At 36.7% G+C, this 9401-nt stretch overlaps 1 pseudogene; it reads right to left on the bottom strand.

The window, feature by feature from the left end:
- Positions 1-1627: 1627 nt before the first annotated feature.
- On the bottom strand, positions 1628-1909 carry LOC101977014 (barrier-to-autointegration factor pseudogene; annotated as a pseudogene).
- Between the last annotated feature and the right edge of the window lie 7492 nt (positions 1910-9401).

The following is a 9401-nucleotide window of genomic DNA, read 5'->3' as shown; positions in this document are numbered from 1 at the left end:
TTTACTTTGTAAATCTTTCCAAATAGATGAATTTTGACTTTCACTATGGCATTTAGAAGAAAGACCAATGATATAATTTGCTCAAGTTCATACAGTTAGACATAAAAGATAAGGAAATTAAGACTTGCAAATCCAAACATCTACTCTTTCATGTGAATGACTGGTCCTTCCTCTTTTACACCTTATCCAGAAAAACAAATCGGTTGTCTCTGAGGATTTCATGGAACACACAATCTCAGCACTATGGTGGACAATCTCAAAGAGCTAAGAAATCTTGAATGTTGGTCTCAAATGAAAACCACTTGTCTATAAATGCATTCTGTATGCTCTAGACCAGTAGATCCTAAATTTGATATGCTTAAGAACCCTTGGAGAGCTGGAAATAACAGAGGCTAAGAGATTCTCCTTTAGTAGGTGGTGATAGGACCAATTGCATTTGCATTTCTAACAAGCTCACAGCTGATCCTAAAGTTAATTCCAAAGACCAGCTGTGTAGCTATGATTCTATCTATGCTAATGTTTGAGAATTCTACACTGTGGTTCTCAAACTTTGTTGTGCATTGTTTTTAACTGGGGATCCTTAAAGATTTTCTAATTCCTTGAACCCATCTCCAGATATTGTGATTTAATTTCCAAGAGGTACTGCCAATAGGTCATCAAGTTTTATAAATGCTCCCCTGGCGTTACTAATATGCAGTGAAGTTTGGGAATCACTGCTCTAAACACTTTTTCAATTGGGTTTCTGTGAAATAAAACTAGAAATTTTAGTTTCTTAACTCCTCAGCCTTCTTGCATTTGGGATTGGAATGAGTTAAACCTATTTCATGACTAACATTGCCATGTTGATTCAGTATTAAAAAGAGCTCTCTTCACAGAGTCAAAAGGCTCCATTCTTAAAGGAAATACATATTTAATTCTGGTATTTAATGAAGTCAGCCTTTTGTACAGAACTTTATTATACTTTGTTTTAATTGGAATTTTAGTTGATCTTTTGCCTTTTTGACACAAATCTAAAAGTCACTGGGGACAATTACAACATTGTCATCATAGCTCCAGGATTTTACATTAATTCCCCTAACTTACTGATAGGGACTTTCAAATCTTACAGTAATTCAGAGAACACAGTAAAATTCTAAGTGAAATATTTCAAAACAGTGTGTATATTTTTGAATAGTATGAGAGAGTAACAGATTTCATGAGGAATTTCTTGTCTCCAAACATTATAAAAGGGAAACAACTTACAAAAAAGGCATTTCAAATTTCTGTCTAGGTATTTCCTTTCAAATTATTATTTCAATGTAACTCACTCTTTTTAGAAAGGAGGGATATGTTATGTGTTTATTATTTGAAGGTGGCAAGATGGAAAAAAAAACAACTTTGGGGTTTAATTGTTTCCAAAACAACCACATATCTTTCTTTCCTTCCCCCCACCCCATGAAGGCCATTGACTTTATTGACCTAAAAACTTTACAGGGACCTTGACTGTTATGCCAAAAATAGGTACAAAATGGCACCAAACTGATCAGAGATGAAGGTGGAGGTGAGGTAAGGGGCCGGTAATCCAACCAGGGAAGCTGGTAACTGTCTCTATGGAACTGGCAGAGGAAGGGGGAGGAAGGGAGTTGCATCACAAGAAGGTGTTACATCACTCTTGAAGGCACCCAAGACATCCCAGAGACTACTTGGCATTGGCACCACAGGTGTCTTTCAGCCATTTCCTGAAGATGACTTCATCATCACTTTTTTTTTTTTTTTTAGCACCAGAAACTGGCCAAGGACCACATATATGCTGTAAAGCCCCTTTCCTCCAGCTTCTTGTCCAGGATTTCACCAATCCTGACCAGGCTCCCGGCTGGCCTTACCCCCTAGGCTATATAGCAAAGTCTCCGTGCCTTAGGGAGGTGGTCATCTTGGATAGGCTTGATAGGCAGCTCTGGATTCCATAAGAGCTCCTCTCTCCACCCAACCGTTGACCCTACCTTTTCTCTTTAGGGTAAGTAGGAGCTCATGCTCTTCCTCCCACATTCATTTAGGTGGTTATAGTGTGCCTTGTTAGGATGCTGCCGCTCTCCACCGTTGGGTAATGCCTGGTACTTCAGAGTTCAGGTATTGTTAGAGTAGAAATCAGTGGGAGAAGGAAAGACAGGGTTCACTCAACCTGAGGTTTTGGGAAATCCCTCCCATAAACCCATTTCATTCACTGTCAGTTACTACCTTAACCTAGAAGAACCAGGTGTAATCAGATTAAGGGATTTTCCAGTGTTGAAACCTGCACAGAGTGCTGAGGCACTATCATCGAGGTGACACTGATTCACTGTAATTTGTGTCAGGCTCTTAGCAGCCCCAGAGGTTTCTCTTGGTTATCCATGGAAACTTTTCAACATGGTGAAACCAGCCCAGGTGCACTAGGCCATCCCCCCTCAGATGCAAAGACTGCCCCAAATACAGAATACGGGAGGAGGGAGGCTCCCTGACCAAATATAAAGACCTCCATGTGGAAAGTCCTAGACCACTTTCCTCTCCTGGAGGCAGCCAGTTCTGAGCGAAGCTCCCTCCATTTCAGCAAATAAATTCTCCATACTTATTCTCTAGGTCTTTTGACAGAAATATTTCAAGAAGATAAGAACTGAGGAGTGTTATTGCTTTATGACAGTATTATTTATTTTATAGAATTATACTAATAGAGATAGGTTCACCCTCTCTGTTGTTGTCTTGATTAAATGAATATAATCAAATTACTTGATTAAATGAACATAATCAAGTCCTAATGGTTGATATAGGTTATATCTAGTAGTTTAGAAGGGGGGAAGAAAAGCAAATTCTTGGGCTAAAATCAGAATAATAAGGAGACATAATATTTAGCATTAAAATAGCTAAGAAAAGCAGGCACGGTGGTGCATGCCTGTAATCCCAGTGGCTCAAGAGACTGAGGCAGGAGGATCATGAGTTCAAAGCCAGCCTCAGCAATGGTGAGGTGAGACAAAATATGGCTGGGGATTTGGCTCAGTGGTTGAGTGCCCCTGATTTCAATCCCCGGAAGGCCCACCCCCCCTGCAAAATAGCTAAGAAAATATAGACTTTCATTATAATCCAGCATTTGGTGGTAGACTCCTCTGCCAACAGTTTTTCTAGCAAGATAGCTTTGGAGACCTGGGGAAATTATTTGGTTCTTACATCTGAAAAGAAAAACAAACTGACAGAAAAATATAACATTATATTAATATAACATTACTATCTTGGAAAAATTCTTGCTATCATGAGAATGGGTTAGGAGTAAGAAAAATCTACCTGGTTCAAAACCAGAAACCACTCTTCAGTATGGCAAAAGCAGAAGAGAAGACTTAATAAAACTTCTAATTTAGTGGTCTCATATGGGTTCCATGCATCATTATATCTAGGAAAAGGGAGAAGTCTAAAAGTGAAAAAGGTTGAATAAAGATGAAATGTATAATTATTGAATAAAAAACCCAGTGGAGGGATTATACAGAATATTGAAAGCTAAATAAAAAAGCAAAACAAAAATTACATTACTAGCTTGAGCGAACCTCTCAGAACTCAGAGAAAAAGTAAGAAGAGGTTAATATGAAATATGAAAGTTTATGTGGTAAGAAAAATATTAGCTGAAATAGTAGAGTAGGAAAATATAAATGCCATCAAAAAACCATGGAAAACGGTTACAATCAACTTTGTCAGAACTCAAGATGACAAGAAAGGTTTATAGTAACCAAGTGATTACTGATTGAAGAAAAAGGCAAATTGAAACCTTAAGGAAAAACTGTCATGTTTTCTGCTTGCTCTTACCCCACCCCTTCCCTGGCTCCGTAGTGGTCTTGAAATGGCCGTCCACATTCTCAGGGAGGAACTCAGGTCCCCATTCCTGAGAGAGCAAAGCAGATCTTACTCACAAAGAATTGTGTAGATCTGTTCTTTCCTGTCTAGGGTCTGCCTGAAGGGCTAAGACCACATGCTGCCTTTGTTTAGCAAATTATGGAAATTATTTCTGGCAGGCAAGTAAAAGACATTCCTTGAAAACCCTGTGAGTTAAACACCCAACCCAGGACAGGGAGAGGTGGAGGTGCGAAGGATCCGGAGATTATTTTTTCAGGATCATTATTGGGATCCCATAGTGAATATTAGAATGAAAACCAATGAACTGAGAAAGAGAGGTTAGGTAAGGGGAGAGAGAGGGAGGGAGGGAGGAAAGGAGGGAAGGAAGGAAGATGAAAGAAGGAAGAAAGAAAAATAAAAAAGGAAGGAAGGGAAGCTAAAATGATTTGTCATCAGCAATTATTTTCAATTACTTTTATTTGTAGAAATTACCTTTATTTATTGGTAGACTCCTCTGCAAACTTTTTTTTTTTTTTTTTCTAGCAAGATAGCTTTGGAGACCTGGGAAAATTATTTGGCTCTTACAACTGTAAAGAAAAACAGACTGACAGAAAAAATATAATATTACTATCTTGGAAAAATTCTTGCTATCATGAGAATGGGTTAGGAGTAAGAAAAATCTACCTGGTTCAAAACCAAAAACCACTCTTCAGTATGGCAAAAGCTGTAGAATTTCTGTGGGTGGCTTAATCTCACAGTACATTACATAATCAGCTAGACTATGACCTTGCAAAGCTTATCAGTGTATACATTTATACTTTAACTGTGCAGGACTGAGAAAGATGTAATGCTGGTATTTTTTTCTTCCAGGCCATGTGGTAGATTTTAAAATTTAATCACAAGCTGTTAGCAAATCAATGGACAGTTAGGCTCACTGATCAGAGCTGATACACTGGAAGGAGTACTGCTGTCCCTGTGGAATTGTTTTTTTTAAGTAATAGGAATAACTTGAACATTATTAAATGCTGAGAACATTTATATTTTCAAGGGCAGAATAAGAAGCTGAATCAGTGATTTACATTTTCTTTTAACATTTAAGAAGAAAAATTTCCTTGTAAACTTAATCCAAATGTTGCCAACCAAAACCTTAACTGTATTTTCTTCTTTCCTTCTCCTTTTGAAACAGAAAGAGAACCTGAGAGGAATGAGGGTATGCATGGGAAGGTAGAGTTGGTCTCTTCAAGGATACCATTAGGGAGCTCCATGGCTGGTCCATGCCTGCCTAAATTACCCAGGTGCAGTGTGTCTTTATCTGTATCTAAATCAGTATATCATGTCATACCTACCACATCACATCCTAACACATTGCATTCACCATATATAATGGGTTTTCACACACATGAGCATCCCAAAGGCAGAGTTCATGACCTGGTCATCTTTATATGTATTTCACAGCTTACCATTATTCCAATGCCTGCTTTATGTTTGTTTGATACTGGCTACATTTGGGTATACAAAGCCTGTAGTCTTGCCTTTGGGTAACTGGGATGCTGTTTCTTATATTTGCATCATGAATTCCTTCATCTTACGGACTCTCAGTCCCTTGTCTGATTAGAACTTACTTGATGACAGTTCTTCTAAGACCAAAGTTAGGGGGAGAAAGTTCTTAGAAGGCATAAAAGTCTTCCTTTACCTATTTCAGATTATTTAATCCTTAATAGGGCTGGCAATTTCAGAGAATGAGAACTATAAATCCCCTTTAACTGAAACCTATCAAACAGGGAATAAGATTGGGAAAGTGCCCTGAGGGAGAAAATAAATAAATCCACTGATAACGTATGTGGAACACTTGATGCTTACAAAGCAGCTGTTGAGTCCCAGGTTATATCATTCTTTGAGGCAAGAGATGAGAGGAAAAAAAAAAAAGTTTCAATTTGGCAAGACACTAACTCTTAGCCATTTGAATTCCTTTTTCAGTCAGCCTTTTGTCACTGTGACCATAATCCCCGGCAAGAACAACTTAGAGGAGGAAAGTTTTATTTGGGACTCATGGTTTCAAAGATTTCATTCTTGGTCAGCTGACTCCATGGTGTGGTCACCTCATGGCAGCCAGGAAGCAAAGACAGTAAGGAGCCAGGAATAAATACAGTCCAGGCCATGTCCCCACTAAATTGCTTCTTTCAGCCATGGCCCACCTGCCTACAGTTACCACCCAGTAATCAATCCAGGTTATTAATCCATTAAATATATTAATTCACCAATGAGATTACAGCTCTCATAATGTAATCATTTCACCTTTGAAAAATTGCTGCATTGCTTAATAGGTAATCTTTTCTGGGGACATCTCTAGATACCATAAAAACATCCCGGAGACAACTTTGTGTCCCTGTCATTTATGTCAGACTTGTCCCTTTACCAAGAGAATTTTCTCCTTAAGCCTGAGATCTTCAAGCTGGGATAATGACCGAGCTAGCCAGGCAAAGAGAACTGTGATCTATTTTGTGCCACCTACTTTTGATATATCTGGAAAATGGTTTGGATTTAAGGACTGTGCAAAATACTGAGCAAATCACATATGTTCTGAGTTTCAAGAAAATAAGTGAATTCGAGTTATTTTGTGGCTCTTAGCAATTTTTTATATATGGCAATAGCACCAAGAAAGTATTTCATTACAAGGTCTATATTTTGAAACAACTGAGGGTAGAATAAGCTGGGGAAACTCAAGTTAGAGTTAGACACCTTTTACTTACTGTTTTTCCGGGGAGATATTTTGGAACCTATTTCTGCGTGGTTGTGCTTAGTTGTTGTTGCTGCTGCTGTGGTTTTTCCGTTTCACACACACATATACAGTTGAAAGTGGTTGGGAAATTAATTAAAGCCAAATCCACTGTTTCAAAAAGTGAGCCAGAGACATTGTGATGTCCAAGTTAATATAGTTGTCTAAAACTATATTATTGGTTAGCACATGCGCTCGTGCGCGCACACACACACACACACACACACACACACACACACACACACAGAAAGACAGAGAAATATATGGTAGGTCATGCATGATATCCATCTGTGTCAAATACTTGCCTGTAGACATACCACACTGATTTGGCTGATTCTAAGAGTTCTACAGATTAAAGCATTTAGATGCTTCCAAGTTCGATCACATCTATCAATGGAATGGTGTGCTCTTTTGTTTTGAAAAGATCTTCATCCAAATTTTAAAAAAATGTTAATGAAATATAGGCTTTATATAAAATGTTACAAAAAGGGTTGAGAAGGCAGGGAGAAGCAACCAACTATCTAATACTACAGGTAACAAGATTTATTGAAGACTATAGCTCTGATATCCTTAGAAGAGCATTGGAATTTCTTGGGTGCAATCTTGTTCTTTACCCTTTTAATTTGAAGATGAGAGATAGTATAAGACAGTTGTAGGAACCTTTATTGGTTTATTTTTTTCAATCACCAGGAACTTTTGGTCAATTGATTTTATGGGAATCCCACTGTGTAGATAAAAGTGTGGCTCCTTGGGTCAAAGCTGGGGTGGGGAGCTTCAAAACCCCCACATCCCACCTGTTCCTGTAGCCATTCCTGAGGATTTCAAGCATGGAATTTCTGCAGTGGTACTCAAAATTAAATTCCTAGAGAAGCCCTATTATTAGCATCCAGAGCTTTCTTAGAAAAGCTAGATCAACTCAATCAGAAATGTGCGGTTAGATACAGAACTCTGGGGTATACAAGCCCTTTAAATAATTCCAACACATGTTTGAGCTTGAGTAACACTACTGCAGAGATTCACAGTTTGGTTCCCACTGGTGTAGTAAGTAGAATTCTGGCCTATCATTCAGTGAATCTGGAATATAATGGTGGCTCTAATTGATTAATCCTATGAATTTGGATAGGTCATCAATTCTGTTTTTAGCCTACAGTTTTTGTGTAAAATTCTGATAGCTATTTTATCTTTCTCATGGGTGGTATGAGAATAGTAATAATTTTGAAATTTAAAAATTTTAAAAGTACTTTAGTTGTAAGAAATGTCAAATACATCAATGTTGTAGAATAGAACAATCAGACTCATTTTAATATAGGAATTGCATATAATCAGTAGGATTTATTCAAATTGATATATTAGAGAAAGTATTTAAAAAAAATAAAATTTACAACTTTAAGTATATTATTTAAAGGATAAATACAACAAAAATTCAAAGTGTCTTAAACATCTAGGCATAAAATTATCTAGATTTATTTTGTATAGTTCAGATATTTATTGAGAAAATGCAAAGTTCCAGGACAGAATAAAATTAATATTTGTTGGTCATTTTTATGTCTAGGTAAAATGAATACATTGTTTATTTAGTCCTCAAAATAAATCTCTGTATTAATTTTGATTATTATTCATGTTTGATAAACAAGAAAACTAAAAACCTATATAGGTTTCATAATGTGCCCAAAGACACCTAATGATTGAGTGCTGAAGGTCAGATTAAAATTTAGACACATCTGGCTAGATGTGGTGTGACACACCTCCTGAGTCGCTGAGGCGAGAGAATAGCAAGTTCAAAGCCAGCTCAGGCAAGATCCTGAATCAAAAATGTGGCATATATACCCAATGGAATATTACTCAGCAACAGAAGAGAATAAAATCATGGAATTTGCAGGTAAATGGATGGAGTTAGAGAAGATAATGCTAAGTGAAGTTAGCCAATCCAAAATAACAAAATGCCGAATGTTTTCTTTGATATAAGGAAGCTGATTCATACTGGGATAGTGATAGGGAGCACAGGAGGAATAGACAAACTCTAGTTAGGGAAGCGGGGTTGGAGAGGAAGGGAAGGGGAAAGGGGTTAGAAATGATAGTGGGACGTGATGGACATCATTATCCAAAGTACATGTATGAAGGAATGAATTGGTGTGAATATACTTTGTATACAGAGTATGAAAAATTGTGCTCTCTCTATATAGAATAAGATATATATAATTATATATATCTATAATAAGTAATAAGAATTGTAATGCATTTTGCTGATATATATATATATTTTTTTAAAAAGTCCGTAGATGTATCTCAGTGGTAGAACATTTGCCTAGTATGCATGAGTCTTTGAGCTTAATCTCCAGTACCACAATAAAAGAAGAGAAAGAAATATAGATTAGACCTATTTAATGAAAAGTTTTATAACAACACTCTTTCTGAAAACATAGGACCTAATTTGAGATAAAAGTACTTTTCAGATATTTTATTTATTGAACTAATTGGGGTATTAAAATATGAGAAAATTCCTAACATTTCTTTTGAAGATTTCATTCAACAAAATTAAATCCTTTGTTTATATTTAAGACATTTTAAGAATTACCAAGACCTTCTCTGTAATTACTGAAAATTATAGAGAAGGTATTTGTAAATAAGAATTGAAATCCAGACACCAAGAAAAGATGAATTGATGGTATAAGCATTTGAACTTTAATACAGAGAATGACACCTTAATCAAGAAAGGGGCTGAAAGAAAAAAAATGGCTGTTTGTAAGTACATCAGATAAAGGATTAAGATTTATAATACATAGAAACGTCTATAAAT

Source organism: Ictidomys tridecemlineatus, chromosome 12, assembly GCF_052094955.1.
Source record: "Ictidomys tridecemlineatus isolate mIctTri1 chromosome 12, mIctTri1.hap1, whole genome shotgun sequence".
Taxonomy (NCBI): domain Eukaryota; kingdom Metazoa; phylum Chordata; class Mammalia; order Rodentia; family Sciuridae; genus Ictidomys; species Ictidomys tridecemlineatus.
The sequence above is the reverse complement of the archived record's forward strand: the minus strand, read 5'-3'. Positions and strand labels throughout refer to the sequence as shown.